Genomic DNA, 22,905 nt, shown 5'->3' on the forward strand with positions numbered 1-22,905 from the left:
CTGGCTGAGACTAGGTCCTGCGCCCACACCTAACCACGTGGGAGCTGAGCTTCTATAATGGGAAGGCAGTGGCCTCCCGCCAAGACCTCTACAGTAGGGAATTCACCATACACAAGAAGGGGTTTCAAAAAATGCTGAGCAGCCAAAAAAAAAAAAGAGGCCTGGTGTGGTGGCTCATGCCTTCATAGTCCCTGCACTTTGGGAGGCCAAGGCAGGAGGACCACTTGAGCCCAAGTTCAAGACCAACATGGGCAACAATAGCGAGACCCCTTCTCAAAAAAGAAAAAGAGAGAAGAAAAGAAAAGAAAAATAAAAAGAAAAGCATCCACTGCATCCTATAACCTTTGTCTCCCCCTTCAACACCATCTCACCCCTCCTTCTCTACGCTCCAGCTACACGTCCTTCCTTCAAACATTTCCCCTGAAGAGCTCTTGCCTCTGCCTAGAATGCCCCTTTCACTATCACCAGCCCCACCCTCTCTGGTCCGGGCTCGTGTCAGGGTCTTGGCAGGAAAAAGATGGCACACCCATGGGTCAGTTCCATGAGGGAACCATTTACAAAGGTATGAGCAGAGTTAAAGGAAGCCAACTAGCTGTAGTGAAACATTCTGAACTAGCAAGAGCAGGAATCCTTTATCACCCCCTCATCTAAAGGAATAAGTGGACAGTTGGTTCCCAGAACCTAGAAAGAATAGCTGTGGCCTTCAGCAAAGAAAAGAAGTTAATCTATAGCCTGGCTGGGAAGGGGAGTAAATTGCCCGATTTCACTCTGCTCCCACCACCCAGTCTCCTGCTGATGCCTCTCCTGGGTCAAACCCAGCCTGAGGCCAGAGGGACAGGTTGCTTGTTGATGCAGGCCACAGAGGCTGCCTCCTGGAGCACACAGCAGGGTCAAGAAAGATGGAGGGTGGATCTAAAAGGGCTAATGGAAAAAAATCCAGTGTCTTTTGTTTTAGGTTATTTTCCCTAACAGCACCTAACTCTATATGTATCTATATTATCATAAGTGGCTTAATAATTATTATTATTATGGCCAGGTTCAGTGGCTCATGCCTGTAATCTCAACACTTTGGGAGGTGGAGGCAGGCAAATCGCTTGAACCCGGGAATTCAAGACCAGCCTGGGCAACATAGTGAGACGCTGAGTCTATTTTTTAAAGAGAATAAATAAATAAAATAAATTATTATTATTATTTTCTATCTTCCCCACTGGATTGTAATTTCCTCAAGGTCAGAGATTGAGTCTATCTGTGCTCACCATTGTTCCCCAGGAACTCCCCAGGAACTAGCGTAGTACCTGACACACAGATAGGCTTCAGTCAATAGTCTAATTAATGAAGGTATCTGAATACAGGATATTGTGTTTTAAATAGTCGAATTCTTAAGCCTTTAATAACTAGAATAGAGAAGTCATATCTTTCTACTTCCTCGGCAGCCAGGCTGTTTTCCTGTTTTTTCTTCTTTGTTCATCCAATAAAATGTGCTTCAACTGCAAAATCTCTGTGACCTTGCCTAAATTGAGCTAAAATTCTAATAGTTTACTTTTATTTTGCCCAAAGTTTATCTTGCTAAGTTAACTTTTCTAGGTAATTTGTTGAGAGCCCATTCTATGGTACACATGTAGAAAGCTAACCTAATCAGGCTTCATGATAACCAGAAAGTCTAAATCACCACGCACAGCAGACATTCCAGTTCAAAACTCTTTGCCTTTGCGCTATATTAAAATATGTCTTGAAACAGGCATGATGCCATATGATGAATAACATATGGTACATGACAGTCCCTATTCATATGGAGAATATGTTAATGATATCCTATATAGGAAGTAAAAGTGGAACCAGATTTATTTTTCTATATAGGTTGATCTCGTCTCAGCATCTAAAAATACTGATCTTCAATGTTACAGTGGAAATGAGAAGGAGGCTGAACAGAGATGGCTGGTATGTGAGGTCACTTACAAAATAATCTACTGGATAAAAACAGGTGTATGACTGGGGAGGTCAGAGTCAAAGTAATGTTGAGGGCGAATAAGAGATGTTTAGAGAAGCCCCTGAGCCGTAGCAAGGGAGTCGTTTAAGCCTAAGCTCTACCCCAGGTCCAGAGAACCCATGGCTTCCTGTGAGAAACACATTTTGTACCCCCCGGATCTTACTCCCTCTAGCCTTGTAGAATGTGCTTATTTTTTCTGGCTAGAGCTCTGTGAGACCCAATGCCCCCTTTTAATAACAATAGTTTGTAATATCTCCTTTACTCTCCTGAAATGGAATTCAGAGGCAATGCAATTTACTCAAAACACTTCAAAGCCAATATAATGATCTAAATATGTAAGGTATTAATAAAATATATTTATAGGCCTGGCGCAGTTGTTCACATCTGTAATCTGTGCCCTGTTAACTTTTTATTTTTTGTAGAGGCAGGGTCTCATTATGTTGCCCAGGGTAGTCACAAACTCTTGGGCTCAAGCAATCCTCCCACCTTGCCCTCTCAAAATGACGGGATTACAGCCTTGAGCCACCATGTCCAGACCAGACCTTGATTTTATAGTTCTGACATCCAGAATTATAAGAAAATAAATGTGTTGTATTACATCACTCTGCTTGTGGCCATTCGTTACAGCAGCTGTAGGAAACTAACATGCATGGTAACTGATTATTTTCTAAGCCTGATTCTAAAACCTTCTCATAAATTTCATGAACTAACCAATAGGCTCCCATTAAAACCCTTTTATGCTAAAGCCAATCAGAGTTGGTTTCTAGTATGTCCAACAAAGGACCTAGGCTGGTACAATCATAGACCAGCTCTCTAAGGTTCACCAATAAGAAAACAACATCATCAGCAACTTTGTTCTCTGTTGAGGAGTCATACTCCCACGAGAGTGAAACTAATTTTCCAGATTAGAGCACGTGTCCACCTCTGTGGTCAGAGGGCTGATGTCTGGTGGGCAGCCCCACCAGAACCACACAAATTGGGGAAGGGGAAGTTTGCTCAAAGTAATGAATCAAGTGTTTTTACCAAAGGAAGGAGGAAAATAACCCCAGCAAGTCAAAACCAACATATTTTTAATAATGTAATATTTCTAAGACATAAGTCATCTTCATATCCAAAAGTTGGATTGCCAAAATAAAAAACCAGTAAGGAACTTCCAGCTAAATATGGCAGATTGGCCAGACATGGTGGCTCGTGCCTGTAATCCCAGCACTTTGGGAGGCCAAGGCACAAGGATCACTTGAGCCCACAAGTTCAAGACCAAGCCTGGAGTGTATCTTGTCCTCATGGGCCACCTGCTTCCATCAACTTCCCAATGACTAATTTTTCTAACAGAGCCCTTCCAGCCATTTTCAGTTGGAAACCTCAGAAATCTATTGCCTTTCTTGAAGGTGGCACAGATGTCAGTGAAATCCTCTGGTGGCAGATAGAGTATTGCACAGTTCCTTTTTTTTTTTTAAGGACAAAACTCATTTTTAAAATTGTATTTACTTAAAAGCATTCAGAATGTCAACAAAACAGCTGCGACTTTTTTGGACAAATCTCCGTAATTTATTTAGCCTGGCTTTCTTATCTCTAAAGTAATATCTACCTCATTAGATTGCTATGAGGACGAACATAGGAAAACAATGGGAGATATGTCAAATCCTTTAGAAAGAAGTCTCTTGTATTCAGATGAGTTATATGTTCCTTCTTTAGATATATGATTATGGGCAATCATCTCACCTTGGTAATGCATCTTATTTTATGAACAAGACTGCAGATATCATTATCAGAGATGTATAGGTGTGGTAGAGTTAACCCAGGAAATCTTTAAGGAACACTGGAGAACCTCAGCTTCACTCTTTAATTATAGCATGGTTAACACACAGTACTGTTATGTTAAGAAGACTTCAAACCACAGCTAAGTAAAATCGAGAGACAAAAATGACCCATTGTTTGCAGAAGAGGAGAAACAGAACATTCAAGAAAATCAAAACAATATCAGTCTGTCAGCAGAATATCACAAGGCCTTTGAACTTCCTTTTCAGACCCAGGAAATTTTCTTTAAAAGAGAAACTTAGAAATGCATCATTGGCAAGAAAGAGAAAGAAGCAAAAGAAGAATCTTTTTTACATTATTAGCACATTATACCTAATCTAGAAACTATCTGTCTCTTCTGCTATTTTTAAATGCCACCTCAATGAAAAGAAGGTGAATTTTACATCTCACTGTAACTAATAATGTTCCCAGAATAACTTATTCCATTGTAGGCAGAAGTCTAGCAAACGTCTTAAACCCTTACCAGCTCTGGGTTATGATAGGCACTCAGAAGCTGTTCTTTCATTGTACAGGAAAATCCGTATCTTGAAACTGTACTTGAATATAAGCCAGGATCTGGGGCCTAGGGCCTGAGTTACTGGTTAGGGTTTTTATACCAATTCCATCCTCTACCCAGAGAGTCTGTGCCAGTATCAACATCAAGTTTCTTGATGGGAAATTGCTTTCTTCTCTTTCTTGAAATGAGATTTAATGAAAGACCAGAACACCTGTTGCCCTCTCCCAGTGAGAGTAAACTTTAATTAGTTAGGGTCTAATCAAGAGCAAAAACCACACAGTAATTTAAACAGGGATGTTTAATATAAAGAATTATTGAGTAAAGAAAGATAGGAGAGTGACTCTAAAGATAGGATGAAAGCTCTAAACACTGCTGTAGGACTGAGGGAAAGTTCCAAAAAAGGACAAACTTGGAGGAAGGGATCAGAACTCATTGAAGAAGGTGTGGTCACAATCTACTTGGTGGCAGAGAAGTTCCAAAGTTGCACAGCCCAGAGATGGCTAAGAGTTGCCAGGAAAGAAGTAACCCTTTGGGGCAGGCAAGTCAGAGCTGGTGGGCAAGCTGGGTGTACAGAGGGGTACTGGTACAGAGAGAGTAGGGAGCCACTGTAGGTGTGAGGCCTGGAACACACAGTGTCTGTGTCAGGATATCTAGGGCCCAGGTGAGCTGAACTTGATGGGTGGGTGTGCAGAGTAAGTTGGGCTGCCACTGTGGGTGCTGGTGGGACTGAGAGCTGGGGAGGCCTTCCGCAGCAACCGAGTGCACCGCTGCATATGACTTGGGCCAGAGTAGTCTGAGCTAGTGGATGAAGGCTGGGCATCCAGTTCACTAGACAGCCAGCCCTATGGGGCCCCCAGCACGCCTATGCAGAGCAGCAATATAGGGCAGGGTGAAAGCCATGCTGTCCGGGTCTCCTGACCACACTCTGCCAGTCAAGAAAAGAGCTGAAGAAGGCACACAGCAAAAGCAATGCCCTGTAGGCACTTATACTGAGCCACCAGTGAAGAAAACAACATGCCCTTCAGGGGTCTGGCCAACAAGCCATCAGGACCAGGGAGGAAAACACCTTTTTTCTTCAATGCCTCTCTCCAGCACCCTCTACTGATGAAACATTGTGCCAGCTAGTAAAAGGAAAAACTAATTAAAAGGCCCAGATCTATTTTAATAGATGAGTCAGTGAAGGGAGCTGAGAGGCAATAAATTGATAACTGGCACATTCTCCCTCTGGGGAAAGCACTCTGTACAATCAGACTTCCCCAGTTAGTTGCTCTCTCTCCTGTTCCCTAGAGTGTATCTTGTCCTCATGGGCCACCTGCTTCCATCAACTTCCCAATGACTAATTTTTCTAACAGAGCCCTTCCAGCCATTTTCAGTTGGAAACCTCAGAAATCCATTGCCTTTCTTGAAGGTGGCACAGATGTCAGTGAAGTCCTCTGGTGGCAGATAGAGTATTGCACAATTCCTTTTTTTTTTAAGGACAATACTCATTTTTAAAATTGTATTTACTTAAAAGCATTCAGAATGTCAACAAAACAGCTGCGACTTTTTTTTTTTTTTGCAATTACAGGGTAATATTCCGTTAACAGAGGAATTGTTTCTTATAAGCTGCATCAGAGACAACTGAAGATGAAAAACTACCATCCCCATATATAACTAATTTGTGCTGTGCGCCAAAAGGAGAACCTGCTTTAAATTTCCATGCCAATTTACAACCCCCATACTGTACCAGGCAAGGTACAGTTTTGGCCACATTTTCAATAGTGGCTATTGAAAATGCCACCAGGACAGGGTTATCTAAAGACATGTTCAGTAGTGTGTTTACTATAGAAAAAAGACACTGTATAGTTTAAAAATAAATCTTACACAGCCTTACATTTCAATTGTTTTTCTTTGAAAGGAATGAGTTGTTTACAAGGGGGTTAAATGCTTTATAGACAAGAAAAAACTGCACTGAAACCAACTTATTCAGCATCATCATCTTCTTCATCTTCATCTTCCTCCTTCTCCTCATCTTCCTCCTCTTCCCTCTATTTATTTATTTATTTATTTATTTATTTATTTATTTATTTATTTATTTTTTGAGACAGAGTCTTGCTCTGTCGCCCAGGCTCGAGTGCAATGGTGCGATCTTGGCTCATTGCAACCTCTGCCTCCTGGATTCAAGTGATTCTCATGCCTCAGCTTCCCGAGTAGCTGGGATTACAGGAATACACGACCACGCCCAGCTAATTTTTGTATTTTTTCAGTAAAGGCGGGGTTTTGTCATGTTGGCCAGGCCGGTCTCAAACTCCTGACCTCAGGTGATTTTCCTGCCTCGGCCTCCCAAAGTGCTGGGATTACAGGTGTGAGCCACTGAGCCCGGCCCTCTTCCTTCTTTTTCTTGCTTTTTTCAGCCTTGATGACTCCCTTTTTTCGCGGCATCAGGCTTTCCTTTAGCTCAATATGCAGCAATATCCTTTCCGTATTTTTCCTTCAACTTCTCAGCCTTCTTTTCATAAGGCTGCTTGTCACCTGCAGCAGTGTCATTCCACATCTCTCCTAGTTTCTTCACAACATCACCAATGGATAGGCCAAGATGTTCTCCTTTTATTTGTGGGCGATTCTCAGAACAGAAGAGAAAAAAAGCCCAAAGGAGGCCTCTTGGGTGCATTGGGATCCTCAAACTTCTTTTTTGTCACCCATTTAGGAGGGATATAGATTTTCATTTCTCTTCCATAATGGGCCTTCTCTACCTTTACCATGTCTTCAGTTTTCTTTTCTCTTTAGCAGACATGGTCTTCCACCTCTCTGAGCACTTCTTAAAAACTCTGAGAAGTTGACTGAAGCATCTGGCTGCTGCTTCTTAATCTCTTCCCGACAAGTCTGCACAAAAAATGCATATGATGACATTTTGCCTCTCAGCTTCTTAGGATCTCCTTTGCCCATTTTTAGTTATTTTTCCTCAGTGAGGCAGAGTCTCCCAGTGCCTGTCTGGTTCTCACTTGCCCGGTGCTGTCTCTATGGAACTCAACGTACTGCAATGGCTGTGACAGCCATTGCACAGCTCTTTAAAGGAATTTGTGACCAAGGATGGTGGTTCTCCCCTGTAATCCCAACAGCATGGGAGGCCGAGGCAGGAGGATAGCTTGACATTAGGAGTTCTAGAACAGCCTAGGTAGAATAGCGAGACCTCGTATCTACAAAAAAAGAAAAAATTTAATTAGTTGGGTGCACACCTATAGTCTCAGCTACTCAGAAGGCTGAGGCAGGAGGATTGCTTCAGCCCAGGAGTTCAAGGCTGCAGTGAGCCATGATGGTGCTACTGCACTCCAGCCTCGATGACAGAAAAAGACATTGCCTCAAAAATAAATAAATAAAATTTTAAAAAGACAAAGGAATTTGATAAGAGCAATCAAAAATTGAACTAGAGACTATAAGGACAATTTTTAGGGGGATGCAACTGTTTTACACAGCACTGGAGCAACATATACATGACTATGCATTTTTTGAAACCCATATAACTTCACAGTAGAAAGAATGAACTTTAATATATGCAAGTTTAACATTTTTTTCTTTAGTTACTTTCTTTTTTTTTTTTCAGGGATGGGGTTTCACTCTGTCACCCAGGCTGGAGTGCACTAGAGATCTTGCTAACTGCAGCCTCCAACTCCCAGGCTCAAGAGATCATCCCACCTCAGCCTCCCAAGTAGCTGGGACTACAGGCACGTGCCACCACATCTGCTAATTTTTTAATGACTTCTAGAGATGAAAGTCTCCCTATGTGTGCTCAGACTGATCTCAAACTCCTGGCCTCACATGATCCGCCCACCTCAGCCTCCCAAGGATCTGAGATTACAGGCAAGAGCCACAGCACCTGGAAGACTTTGCAACTTTAAAGGAAACAATATACAGCAGGTCCTCAAATAATGTTTCATTAAATGTCATTTTTTAGACTTGATGAAAAAAAATTTGGTTTCTACTGTTGCATCATGAGGTCCTAAGGAAAAAAAAAAAGAAAAAAATGGGATTCTTTGTATGTCATTTTGCTTAAAGTTGCAGTTTCTAAGAACCTATTGACGTTAAGTAAGGACTTACTGTACGTAGAAATACATGCATTTATTTCCTACCTCTATCCACTGAGAAGGCCTAGAAGCAATGTCCACCCAGTAGCAACGAGCACATTTTTGCACAGATTTGGGTTTCTAAAAACCACTCTTCAATGAAAGAAACCAGGGCTCCTTGGAAAATAGCTGATTCTAGGGCTGGACAAGGGCAAAAAGGAAGTATAGTACCAGGAAGAAAGGAATTGCTCAGAAAACAAGAGGGATGTGGAGCAAATCTGAAAGAGCTCCCAAGGGCCAAAGCTGGAAAAATGTGATCAAGCTTGTTATTCTGAGATGAGGAGATGCACTTTAAAAAATATATATATCGGTTGAAAGAACAGGAAGTATTCACAGTCGTTTGGGGGGTGTAAGAAGCAGCAGAGGGGCAAGGACTGGTGTTTTTTGTCAAAGGCCTTGGAAAATGATTTGACACTTGCAACCATGCCCATGCTTGCACAGCTTTGAAAGGAAAAAAGAAACTCTACATTAAAGAGTAAGCAAACACAAAAAGAATATAAAGTTAAAAGGGAGGATTTTGACATGGGAAGGTTTTGTTTGTTTGGTTTGGTTTATTCTGTTTTATTAAAATGGGAAACAGCATATTTACATGTGGATAGGAAGCCAGTAGACAGAGAAAGGATAAAACCACAGGGAAGAAAAAGTCACAATTGATAGGGGCAAGTGTCTGAGGAGGTTGAGGCAGTCTTATAATATGGTGGAAGGATTCACAAAAGATCAGGGGCGGCACTACTCAGTTCATTTATTTTTTTTTTTTTTTGAGATGGGGTCTCACTCTATCACCCAGGCTGGAGTGCAGTGATGTGATCTTGGCTCACTGCAGTCTCTGCCTCCTGGGTTCAAGCAATTCTCCTGCCTTACCCTCCTGAGTAGCTGGAATTACAGGCATGCACCACCACGCCTGGTTAATTTTTGTATTTTTAGAAGAAACAGGGTTTCACCATGTTTCCCAGGCTGGTCTCGAACTCCTGGCCTCAAGTGCTGTCCACCTCAGCCTGCCAAATTCCAGCCTGCCAAAGTGCTGGAATTACAGGTGTGAGCCACTGCACCTGGCCCCAGTTCATTATTTCTAACCTATCCCAGAACAGAGACTGACACATGGCAAATTCTCAGAGAATCTCTGCCCTTGTCCCTGCTGTTGCTTCCTGCTGAGCCCTGAGGTGCACCTACCCTTGCCGGGTATGAGGTGCTCTCTCATAAACCCTAAAAGTGCACTGCCTGGGAATTTCAGAGCCAAGTTTGTCACTTCCTCTTGGCAGTGTCTAAATTAATTATCTAAAAGATTTGGAAACAATTCTGCATATTTAGGCACTGAAGACCTCTTTAAAAATGCCATATATGTGAATGCATTTAATACTACTGAACTATACACTTAAAACATGGTTGTAGGTCATGGTGGCATGTGCCTGTAATCACGGCTACTCTGGCAGCTGAGGTGGGACGATCCCTTGAGCCCAGTAGTTCAAGGCTAGAGTGAGCTATGATATTGCACTCCAGTGGGGTGACAGAGCAAGACTCTCATCTCTAAAAAAATTAACTAATTGATTTAATTTTTTAAAAGTGGCTATAATGTTAAGTTTGTTATGTAGCTATTAACACATGGTTAAATTTTTTTTTCTTTTTCTTGAGACAAAACTCACTCCGTCACTCAGGCTGGAATGTAGTGGCACAATCACCACTCGGTGCAGCCTTGACCTCCCTTGTTCAAGCAATTCTTCCACCTCAGCTTCCTGAGTAACTGGGGCCATAGGCATGTGCCACCACACTCGGCTGATTTTTTTTTATTTTCAGTACAGACGACATCTTCTTGTGTTGCCCAGACTGTCTCAAACTCTTGGCCTCAAGGGATCCTCCTGCCTCAGCCTCCCAAAGTGCTGGGATTACAGACATGAGCCACTGCGCCTGGCCTACAAAAACTTATTACAAAAAAATATATAAAATTAGGAAAAATCATCTCTAAATGAATAATACTACATTTATCAGATTCTAATGACTTAAATGATAGAGTGAAGCCCAAGGTTACAATGCTTAGTGAGACTTGGAAGACCAACTTGATCTTCACATGCAACCATGGAACCAGCCTTGGTTGGGGGAAAGAACTCACTTCCCAGATCACAGGGTCAATTCTATCTCCCTAGTCATTGATGAGTTTTCTTCTAGAACCATGACTCAACTCTTTGGGAGACAATTTCTTATCATGGTATGGTAGCTGAGGTTTTCTAAGTAGAATGTTCATGATATATTTAATGTATTACAACCTTTTTAAAAAATCCATCTCGCACTTTAAAAATTTGTTCTGAACTTCAGAAATAATTTTAAAAGAACAAGTACTGACAAAGACTACTTTAATTATAGTAGTAAGCAAGGAACTAATAGGGGGTATTCAGTCAAAAAGGAAGAATATGCTTCCATTTGGCCTCACCTCCACATTTCATTCCTAACTTAGCCCAACCCATATTCTAATACAATACAATCAATTTATTCATGGCAAGGTGGTAATTAATATGTACTCCTAGTAAAATGGGTCTGGTGATATTTTTTGATTTGCATCTTCTTTGGTTGGGAATATTGCATTCAATAACTATATGGCAAATAAAATGACTTGACAGGCCCACGCAGCAGAAGTAAGTATTTTCAATAGCAAGTTGCCTTTATATGGGCATATTTCTACATTCTAAAATAATGTCTCCATTATCTTGGTTAGAGTTCAACTCTTTTAAATTTATAAGAAATATGCCATGCATGAGTGTGTGGTGATGATTCACAGATTTGAAATAACACCTACTCTCCTGCGGTTCTGGCACAAAATGTGTCAGTGAAGCCTGCAATTAGGAAAATTATCTTGGCCTGTCTTGCCACAAGATGGTGACGTCAATATATACATCCAGAGCAGAAATGCGTCCCAAAAATGGGTTTAGAAAACAGTTATCCAGCCTTGCTTGGTGCCTTAGTGCCTTGGTGCCTTTGCAATGTCATCTAAATCTTTGTCACTGATGATAACATGAATAATATCTACTGAAAACTGCAATATAGTTTATTTTAGTCTTCACAACAGCCTTATGAGGTAGACACTATCATGGTTCCTATTTTACTGATGAAAAGAGGTTAAATAAGTTGCCCAAGATTATACAGCCAGGTAATGGTAGAACTTGGATTTGAACCTAGCTCTCTCAGACTCAGGTGTTCACTCTTTTGACTAGGATTGGCTATATAATTTGAAGGGTCCATTGCAAAATGAAAGTGTGTTGCCCCCTTATTCAAAAATTATTAATAATTTCAAGATGGTAATAGCGAGGCATTGAACCAATGGGTGCAAGCCCTACTAAGCACAGGGCCCTGTGTGATTGGACAGGTCATACACCCCTGAAGCTGGCCCTGATCTTGGTCATATCACTTTCCTCTATTGTGGCCTCATCCCCATGACTCAACCTAATTCAACAAATATTTTGTCGAGGCCATACCTCCACTGAAAGAGGTCTTATGTTGATCCACGACAGCTACAGATTCAGCCTGGAGACAAACAACATGTATTTCTCAAGCAACCTTTTTTTTTTTTTTTTTTAGACAGTCTTGCTCTGTCACCAGGCTGGAGTGCAATGGCACAATATCAGTTCACTGCAACCTCTGCTTCCCAGGTTCAAGTAATTCTTCTGCCTCAGCCTCCTGAGTAGCTGGGATTACAAGTATGTTCCATCACATCCAGCTAATTTTTGTATTTTCAGTAGGGACGTGGTTTCACCATGTTGGCCAGGCTGGTCTCGAACTCCTGACCTCAAGTAATGCACCCACCTGAGCCTCCCCCCAAATTGCTGGGATTACAGATGTAAGCCACTGCACCTAGACCTTTTTTTTTTTTTTTGACAGGGTCTGGCTTTGTCACCCAAGCTAGAGCACAGTGGCATGATCACTGCTCACTGCAACCTCTGCCTGCTGGGCTCAAGCAATCCTCCTACCTCAGCCTCTCAAGTAGCTGGGACTATAGGCATGTGCCACCACGCCCAACTAATTTTTGTATTTTTTTAGAAACTGGGTTTTGCTATGTTGCCCAGGATGGTCTAGAGCTCCTGAGCTGAAGCAGTCCACCCACCTTGGCCTCCCAAAGTGCTGGGATTACAGGCATGAGTCACTGCTCCCAGCCTAGCCAATCCTTTTACTTGTTGAGATTTCACATCATACTGAGCAGCAGAAAGCTTTCCATAATTTTTTTTTTTGGGACAGAGTCTCACTCTGTCGCCCAGGCTGGAGTTCAGTGGCATGATCTTGGCTCACTGCAAGCTCCACCTCCCAGGTTCCTGCCATTCTCCTGCCTCAGCCTCCCGAGTAGTTGGGACTATAGGCAACTGCCACCACACCCGGCTAATTTTTTGTGTTTTTAGTAGAGAGAGGGTTTCACCGTGTTAGCCAGGATGGTCTCGATCTCCTGACCTCGTGATCCGCCTGCCTCGGCCTCCCAAAGTGCTGGGATTACAGGTGTGAGCCACCACGCCCAGCCAGTGTTCCACAATTTTATGAGTTTTCAACATCAAGCTTTCTCTTTGGTTGGTCCCTAAAACCTCTCTTTTAATTAGCCTGCTTCTCTCTTAAAAACAAAACACTAAATGTTATAAGACCAACAGTTTCGTATCTACACTGAGACAGGAGGGTTTGCAGCAAAGAAAGAATTTAATGGTTGCAGGGTGCTGAGTAAGAAAATGGGAGGAGACCCTCAAATCCGTCTCCCCAAGGAATTGTAGGCTGGGTTTTTTTAAGGGGATAGCGGAGGGCGAGGACCTGGAAAATTGGGGTCATTGATCGGTTGGAATAAGGGGGATGAAATCATTAGGATGTGGAAACTGCATTCTTTGGTGAGTCAGCTCCTTTTGGGGTCCTTCAGACCAGCTGCTATCAGTAGTTTCGTTGGTATGCACGACCTGAAGGAATATCTCAAATAGAAAACTTAACATTTTATAATGTTGAAGTTGTTATCTGTAAAGCACTTTGGGGGAACTATAATCTTGTAATAGGATCTATGAAATTCTAATACAACAGGCACTAAACTATGAGGAAGCAGGTCAAAGAGTGAGCTGATCTCATGATAAATGCTGAATATGCTGCAAGCTTGGTTTATTTTTATTTCTGTCCCTCCCTTCTTTTCTGATTAATTTTGTAAAGTTTAAAGGGATGGTTTTGTGTCCGGAATCGGTGGGTTCTTTGTCTCACTGACTTCAAGAATGAAGCCGCGGACCCTCGCGGTGAGTGTTACAGTTCTAAAGGAGGCGTGTCTGGAGTTTGTTCCTTCTGATGTTCGGATGTGTTTGGAGTTTCTTCCTTCTGGTGGGTTCGTGGTCTCGCTGGCTCAGGAGTGAAGCTGCAGACCTTCGCAGTGAGTGTTACAGCTCCTAAGGCGGCAAGTCTGGAGTTGTTTGATCCTCCCGGCGGGCTCATGGTCTTGTTGGCTTCAGGAGTGAAGCTGCAGACCTTCGCGGTGAGTGTTACAGCTCATAAAAGCAGTGTGGACCCAAAGACTGGGCAGTAGCAAGATTTATTGCAAAGAGCGAAAGAACAAAGCTTCCACAGTAGGGAAGGGGACCCGAGCGGGTTGCCACTACTGGCTCCGGTAGCCTGCTTTTATTCTCTTATCTGGCCCCACCCACGTCCTGCTGATTGGTAGAGCCGAGTGGTCTGTTTTGACAGGGTGCTGATTGGTGCGTTTACCAACCCCGAGCTAGATATAAAAGTCCTCCACGTCCCCATCAGATCAGTTAGATACAGATTATCGACACAAAGGTTCTCCAAGGTCCCACCAGAGCAGCCAGACACAGAGTGTCCATTGGTGCATCCACAAACCTCAAGCTAGACACAGGGTGCTGATTGGTGTGCTTACAATCCCTGAGCTAGACATAAAGGTTCTCCACATCTCCACCAGACTCAGGAGCCCAGCTGGCTTCACCCAGTGGATCCCGCACCGGGGCTGCAGGTGGAGCTGCCCGCCACTCCCGCGCCCTGCGCTCGCACTCCTCAGCCCTTGGGTAGTCGATGGGACTGGGTGCCGTGGAGCAGGGGGTGGCGCTCGTTGAGGAGGCTCAGGCAGCACAGGAGCCCACAGAGGGGGTAGGAGTCTGAGGCATGGTGGGCTGCAGGTCCCGAGTTCTGCCCCGTGGGAAGGAACCTAAGGTCCGGTGAGAAATCGAGCGCAGTGCCGGTGGGTCGGCACTGCTGGGGGACCCAGTACACCCTCCGCAGCCGCTGGCCTGGGTGCTAAGCCCCTCACTGCCCAGCACCGGCAGGGCCAGCCGGCTGCTCCAAGTGGTGGGGCCCGCCAAGCCCACGCCCACCCGGAACTCCAGCCAGCCCGCAAGCACCGCATGCAGCCCCAGTTCCCGCTAGCACCTCTCCCTCCACACCTCCCTGCAAGCTGAGGGAGCCGGCTCTCGCCTTGGCCAGCCCAGAAAGGGGCTCCCATAGTGCAGCGGTGGGCTGAAGGGCTCCTCAAGTGCCGCCAAAGTGGGAGCCCAGGCAGAGGAGGCGCTGAGAGCAAGCAAGGGCTGTGATGACTGCCAGCACACTGTCACCCCTCAGTTTCACAACAACAAACCTTCAGCCACTTTCCACTGCAGTTTCTAGCATAAAACATGGCAGCAGATGTGACAGGAAGCCATTGCAGAAAAAAAAAAAAAAATGGTGGTGTCATGCATTACTCCCTCCTGCTGTGATTATTTGCAGCTGCTTCACCCTAATTATGGGAAAAGGCCTCATATCCTTGTAATTGTAGGGTCCTGATTAATAAACCGTTTGCCTCCCAGGATCTTTTTTTGGGGGGGCTGGGGGGCGGGCAGGAGTGGGGGACAGGGTCTTACTCTGTTGCCCAGACTGGAGTGCACTGGCGTAATCTCAGCTCACTGCAACCTCCACCTCCTGGGCTCAGGTGATCCTCCCACCTCAGCCTGGCACTGTGCCACCACACTTGGCTTATTTTTTATTTATTTATTTATTTTTTTGTATTTTTAGTAGAGACGGGGGTTCGCCATATTGCCCAGGCTAGTCTTGAACTCCTGGTCCCAAGTGATCCACCCGCCTCGGCCTCCCAAAGTGCTGGGATTACAGGCATGAGCCACCGCACTCAGCCCTAGATCTTCTTTTGAAAACATTTCCAAAACTTTCCGTTGGCACCTTTATTCAGTGGAATGTCTGGAGCTGAGTGGATGACATATTCTTGTGTCAACACATATCTTAAGAACAAACGGAGTCTGTTTGTGGTGTGTATGGAGTAACTGTGACGTGCAGTTTACATTTCTACAGAAAACAATGGGCTCTGTGTGTACATCTGTGGCAGGGGAGTGTTTGGAGACGCAGGTCTAGAAGAGAGATCTCGTCTCTGTCCTTGATGGGGCTTTCCACTTAATTTGATGCCCAGCCCCGAACTCTCCTTTCCCTTGCTCTTCTCACCAACTGGAGCTTCTTATTTCTCATCCTCACAGACATTTTTACTGTGATTCCCTTTTCCCTAAAAACTGTGGGTAGTTCCTGTTTTTAGTTTCCTCCTAATTGGGATAAGGAGGAGGAATCACAGCTAGCCCCCAACCGAGACTCTTCACACTTTAGGATTTAAATGTGGACTGCAGGGGTTGATGCATCGCTACCTTTTATGAATAAGGTTAGATGCAGTTATAGATAATGTGTAAATTTGCCATGGAAGGATGTCTGGATACATATAAGTATCTAGCATGGTAGTTCTCCATCATATCAGACCCATTATCTCCTTTGTATAATAAAACATTGCCTTCATGATTTTAAATGAAATTCATATATCATATAATCTAATTCCACACAGGAAAAATTTTTTTAATTAGCATAATGTCATAAGCGTAAAATAAAGAAGAAATAAAACTGGAGTTAGGGTCTATGTTGAAATAATTATAAATAGATTTTTCATTCATATCAATGCCTTGCAGGGAATTTGAAAGTCGGGCAGAACAGTTTCTTTGTTCTATGGAACTGTTCCACACATCTGTCAGTCCCGGCTCCAGCCACCAAATGCCACTGAGCATGCCTCCAATCACTGTGATAACCAAAAATGCATCTGTAATTCCAAAATCACATCCAAAAAGTGTTCCTGCCCCTGTTGAGAACCACTGGTCTGAGTAGGAGTGCCTGTATATTGGATTCCTTTTGATTGTCCCTTGGTTAAGATATTCAGGTAATAGAATAAGATATATTATACTTGCTATCCTCCCAGGCTAAGAGTTATGGGGTTTGGCAATCCTCAACTCAACCACTCAACCAGCATGCATTTTCTATGTGTACACAACTATTTTTAGGCCACTATTTTTAAAATAGCAGACACACACACACACACACACACACCCCACACACACACCCCATGTTCACCAAGGTCCCTGGCCACATACAGTAACAAGGCTTTGGTCAAGGAGTGGCCGTGCCACGCATGGACTGATGGCTATGTAAAGCAAGGTAGACAGAGCATTTATTTGGTGCTATATTTAAATTACAGGGAGGTGGAAATGGTGGGTGTGCTGATGTGGTTAGGTTCCTAAGAAAGACTGGTTGGTCTTCCACGTTGCTTCTTGGTTCTCTGTGATCTCCAACTTGGATTAGTGAAAAGAGAGTCTGCATTGTAAATATGTTTTCCCTGGCCAAGGACAGATGGTAACATTTGCCTCTCTTTCGGCCTGCTGAATACAAATTTGAAGCCAAACAGGGACCCAAAGGGAATAAGGGTCCCCTCACCATCGTGCCCTTTGACACACACCCCTAATTAGGATCTACTCAAATATCATTTACCAGACACTAATGAAAATATTGAGTCCTGGCCAAAAAGAAAAAGAAAAAAAAGTTGTATGTTTGTGGAAACTTCTGTGAGTCATTCTCCAGCATCTACCCTGGGTCAGTGTGTTTTGCTCCCAGAATAAGCTAAAATTTGAATGGAAGAAGAATTCTAAACCATCTAAGGAAAAACTTAAACAGAATAACCCCTGTACACTATGACCTATGATAGAAGATTTGCTCCTCTTAAATTATTCTCATCCAAGAGCAACGTTTACTAGCTTAACACTAAGCTTGTTTTCTGGGGGGTACAGTTCTTATATGGACCATTAAGAATAAAGTGAGTTTGGGCTGGGAGCGGTGGCTCACGCCTGTAATCCCAGCACTTTGGGAGGCCGAGGCAGGCGGATCACCTGAGGTCGGGAGTTTGAGACCAGCCTGACCAACATGGAGAAACCCTGTCTCTACTAAAAATACAAAACTGCAGGGTGTGGTGGCGCATGCCTGTAATCCCAGCTACTTGGGAGGCTGAGGCAGGAGAATCACTTGAGCTTGGGGGCCGAGGTTGTGGTGTGCCAAGATCGCGCCATTGCACTCCAGCCTGGGCAAGAAGAGTGAAACTCTGCACCCCCCCCAAAAAAAAAAGAAAAAAAGAATAAAGTTTTGAAGCAATGGACCGGAGACAAAAAATGAATTCCAGAACTGTGTGAGGTGTCTCATGCCTGTGGTCCCAGCAACTTGGGAGGCTGAGGCGAGAGGATTGCTTGAGCCCAGGAGATTGAGGCTGCAGTGAGCTGTGATCACGCCAGTGTACTCCAACGTGGGCAAGAGAGCAAGACCCCACTCTAAAAAGAAAAAAATGCATTCTAAGTGGGGAAACAATTTATTCTTTCATGTATGCACTCATTTGATACCTCACCCAGCTTAAACTCACTTATATTATGTTGCATGTACCCTCAGCTCCCTTGCCCCCTCTGACACTGAGATACTTACTTGACTAAACAATGACCTCTGTTGAAGAAAACATTCCCCATAGTCCAGTTGTACATCTGTGCAGCCAAATGCAACTAGTGAAGAACCAAACCATACTAAGAGATCTCACTTTAAATTCATGATCATAAGTTTTGGGTAGGCCCTTAATGCTGCTAACAAACACACCGAATTTCCGTGGCCCTTTTATTCTCCCACTCTTCTGGGTGACTATTTCACACCTTCTCTGTCCTCAAACCTCAAATACTTACTCACCTCCCCTCATCATTCTGATGCCCTTGCTTCCTATTTCACTGAGAAAATAGAATGAATCAGAAGAGAGCTCCCACAAACACCCACCGCTGCATCATGCCCATACTCTGGGCTTCCTTCCTGTGACTGTAGAGGAACACTCTGTGCTCCTAGACAAGGCCACCACTGGCCAGGCGTGATGGCTCATGCCTGTAATCCCAGCACTTTAGGAGGCCGAGGGAGGCAGATTGCATGATGCCAGGAGTTCAACACCAGCCTGGGCAACATGGTGAAACCCCGTCTCTACAAAAAATACAAAAAAAAAAAAAAAAAAAAAAAGAAAGAAAGAAAGAGGGGGGGGGGAAAGAAAAGAAAAGAAAAAAGAAATGAAAAGGCCACTGTTTTCCTTATGAACCAGACACCAGCTACTCAAGGACATCACTCCAGCAATTCTCCTCTCAATCACCTGCATCAGCTCATCCCTTTCCCCTGGATCTTTTCCACCAATCTATGAACATTATTTCTCCCATTTTTGAAAAACCCTCTGTTGACCTCACTTCCTCTTTCAGCTACTACCTCCATTTCTTTCTTCCTAGGAGTTGTCTATATTCCCCATGTCCAATATCTCTCTAAAACCTAACATAGTCAGTTATTTATCCAATCCACTTAAATTAAATTGCTCTTGTCAAGATCTCCTCCACTTTCCTGTTGCTAAATCCAACAACCAAGCCTTAATTTTCATCTTACTTGATCAATTAGTAGAATGTGATTACTCTTTCCTCCTGAACCACTTTCCATATAGTTTTTAGAAGGGCACTTACCTAATCTTTCCCCTATTTCTCTGGCTGCTCATTATCAGTCTTCTATGTTGGGTCCTGTTCATCTCTCCGACCTCCAAAACTTGGAGCATCCAAAGATTCAGCCCTTGTACCTCTTCTCTTTTCCATCTTCACTGACTCATTTGGCAATTTCCTCTAGTCTCTGACTTGAACTATCATCTAGGATGTGCTAACAGTGTCCAGTCTGCATGGCTCCCCTATACCCCAGATTCACATATCCAGCTGCCTCCTTAATATTATCACTTGAATAATAGACATCACAAGTTTAACAAGTCCTAAACTGAACTCCCGATTGCTGCTTGTCACTGCCCTACCACCAAATCCTGTTCCTTTTCTTCTCTTCCCCAGTTGCAGAGTTCAAAGCCTTGAAGTCATACTGGATGCTTCTTTTCCTCTCACACCTCACATCTGACCTATCAGCAGATCTGTCTGATTAACCTTCAGCATATGTCCAGAATCTGACCAATTCTCACCACTTCCACTACTGCCACTGCTGTCTTTTGCCTAAATTACTGTGGGAACCTCCCAACTAGTCTCCCAGCTTCCATCTTTGACATGTTGAGATTCTTCTCAACACAGAAGCCTGGGCCAGGCACAGTGGCTCATGACTGTAATCCCAGCACTTTGGGAGGCCTAGGCACAAAGATCTCTTAAGCCCAGGAGTTTGAGGCTGCAGTGAGCTATGATTGCACCACTGCACTCCAGCCTGGGCAACAGAGCAAGACCCTGTCTCGAAAACACACACACAAAAAAACCAGAAAACAAATATAAAACACAGAAGCCTGAGTGATACTGATAAAAACATAAATTCAAGAAGATCACTCTTCTGCTCAAAACCCCCCAAGCCCTCCAAAGGGCCGGATGTGGTGGTTCATGCCTGTAATCCCAGAACTTTGGGAGGCTGAGGTGGGTGGATCGAGGAGTTCGAGACCAGCTTGGGCAACATGATGAAACCCCATCTCTACAAAAAATACAAAAATTAGCCAGGCATGATAGTGCACACCTGTAGTCCCAGCTACTAGGGAGGCTGAGGCGGGAGGATCGCTTGAGCCTAGGAGGCAGAGGTTGCAGTGAGCCAAGATCACACCACTGCCCTGCAGCCTGGGCCACAGAGTGAGATCCTGTCTCAGAAAAAAAAAAAAAGAAAAGAAAAAAAGAGAAGAAAAGAAAAAAAAATTAAAGCATGATGTAGGCTGGGAAAAAAAAAAAAAAAAAAACCTCCAAAGATATTTTTAGTAAAAGTTCAATTTGAAAAATTATTTTAAAGCCCTACATGCTCTGCTCACTGCCCATTCTCTCCTAACCTCACCCTCTACTTCTTTCCCGCTTCCCTGTTCTATTCTAGGAGCACTCCCCACCCTTTGCTGTTCCTTGAACATTCCAGACACCTCAGGACCTTTGTACTAGCTGTTCCTGGGATATTCTTCCCCCAGATATGACTCACTCATTCACTCACTCAACTCCTTCCCTCAAACATCTCCTTCTCAGTGAGCCCTTCCCTGTTAATCCATCTAAAATTGCAATTTCAAGTGCTCCTTTTCCCACTTACTGGCTTTATTTTTTTTTTCTGCAGAATTTATTGCCACCTATGGAACAAATGTTTATTTTATTTATCTCTCTCTCTTTTTTTTTTTTTTTTTGCCTATTCTGACAACCAAAATGTGAGCTCCAAAAGGGTGGGGGTTTTTTCATCTTTTTTCATTGCTGTATCTTAGCACTTAGAAGAGTGTCTCTCTCTCTCTCTCTATATATATACACGTATATATACATATATATACGTATATATATATACGTATATATATACACACATATATACGTATATATATATACACGTATATATATGTATGTATAGTGTTCAGTAAAGATTCATTGAATGAATGAATGCCTACTGTATGCAAACAATCACCTTTAGGTTCTGGTGAAACAGAAAGGAATAAAGTTACTGAACACTCTGCACTTCAGGTTCCTCATCTACAAAATGGAGATAATAAGCCTCATGGGACTATTACAAGGATTAAATGACCGATAATTTACGTAGTGCTTGGAATAGCACCAGGCACTTAGTAAGTACTATGTTAAGTAAATAAAATACATATATATATATATTTAAATCCTTGCCCTCAGGAAGCTCACATATAGTGGAAAGTAAGATATATTTGCAAAAAATACACAGTATGCAGTGTTAGCAAAGAAGACGGAAAAAGGGTCAACTTATCCTTAGGGTGAAAGAAGCCTTCACAGAGAAGCTGGTACTTAATGTGAATCTTGGAGAATGAGGAGGTGTTTACCAGGCCAAAAATAAGGGCATCCTAGGCCAAGGACAACCGAACAAATGTTTGAATCAGGAGGCTCAGAGGTTAGAATAAATCTGTCCTCCCACCTTCCAGGAAGTGTTGATCCAGCTTTGTCTCAATATATCCAGCCTGTTTTTCCTACTTCATGCTTTAATTTCCTTATTATGTAAGGGAAGGTGTTGGTAACACTGAATATTAAATAGTAGTAATTTCACTGTGTAGGAGAGAAAGCTTCGGAGATTTTTACACCCTGGGGAAATATTTATTCAAATCTGCACAATGCACACAGTGAAAAGCACCTGCTAGCTCTAAGTCACCTTCATATTCCTGAAAGAATTTTCAAGTTTCTTATAGTTTATTGATATTTATAATGTTGATATTTTCAATCTTCTAATATGACCATTGATAATCACCTAGCTTATTAAAAGTCTTACATTTCATTTGTTTCAAAAGCACTCTGATTTCAATTTTACTATACATTTTATTTAACTTTTTTTTAAGTTAATTAAAAGCATGTTTTAGGCTGGGCATTATGGCTCACTCCTGTAATCCCAGCACTTTGGGAGGCTGAGTGGGGAGGATCACTTGAGGCTAGAAGTTCAAGACTAGCCTGGGTAACACTGTGAGATCTCATCTCTACAAAAAATTTAAAAGTTAACTAGGCATAGGGATTCAGTGTGGTCCTAACTACTCAGGAGGCAGAGGTGGTTGGATTGCCTTGAGCCTAGGAGGTTGAGGCTGCAGTGGGCTGTGATTGTGCCACTGCACCTCAGCCTGGGTGACAGAGCAAGACCCTGTCTCAAAAAAACAAAACAAGTTTGGTTTGGTGGCTCATGCCTGTAATCCCAGCAATTTGGGAGGTGAGGCAGGTGGATCACTTGAGAACAGGAGTTTGAGACCAGCCTGGGCAACATGGTAAAACTCCGTCTCTACCAAAAATAGAAATAAATTAGACAGGCATGGTGGTGGGCGCCTGTGATCCCAAGTACTTGGGAGGCTGAGGCTGGAGGGTCACTTGAGCCTGGGAGGCAGAGGTTCTAGTGAGCCAAGATTGCACCACTGCACTCCAACCTGGGTGACAGACCGAAATCCTGTCTTAAAACAAACAAAACAAAATAAAACAAAACAAAACTCTAATGTCCATTGAAATATTTTCTAAAGGAGTTTTTCTCTACATTAAAAAATATGAGTTAGGTCCTTTGGCCAGAAACTCAATGTAAAATTATATATATATATATATATATATATATAAATTAGGGACAACATTACTTCACACAACTTTCACTAAGTCCTCTTAAGTGAGTGATCTAGAAATCAGAGGAGAGGGACCTGACCATGAAGCAGTCAAGGCATCATCCAGGGAACATCACAGGGGTCATGCAGGAGA

The 22,905-nt window shown here is 43.2% G+C and overlaps 1 protein-coding gene and 1 pseudogene across 1 annotated transcript in view; both read right to left on the reverse strand.

Annotated features, from left to right (window-relative positions):
* The window catches only part of ACYP2 (acylphosphatase 2), a 330,224-nt gene that overhangs the window by 243,913 nt on the left and 63,406 nt on the right, over window positions 1–22,905 (reverse strand). The gene's annotated exons all lie outside the window — the stretch shown is intronic.
* Window positions 6,171–7,393, reverse strand: LOC129461464 (high mobility group protein B1-like; annotated as a pseudogene).

Source organism: Symphalangus syndactylus, chromosome 14 (assembly GCF_028878055.3).
Source record: "Symphalangus syndactylus isolate Jambi chromosome 14, NHGRI_mSymSyn1-v2.1_pri, whole genome shotgun sequence".
NCBI lineage: Eukaryota > Metazoa > Chordata > Mammalia > Primates > Hylobatidae > Symphalangus > Symphalangus syndactylus.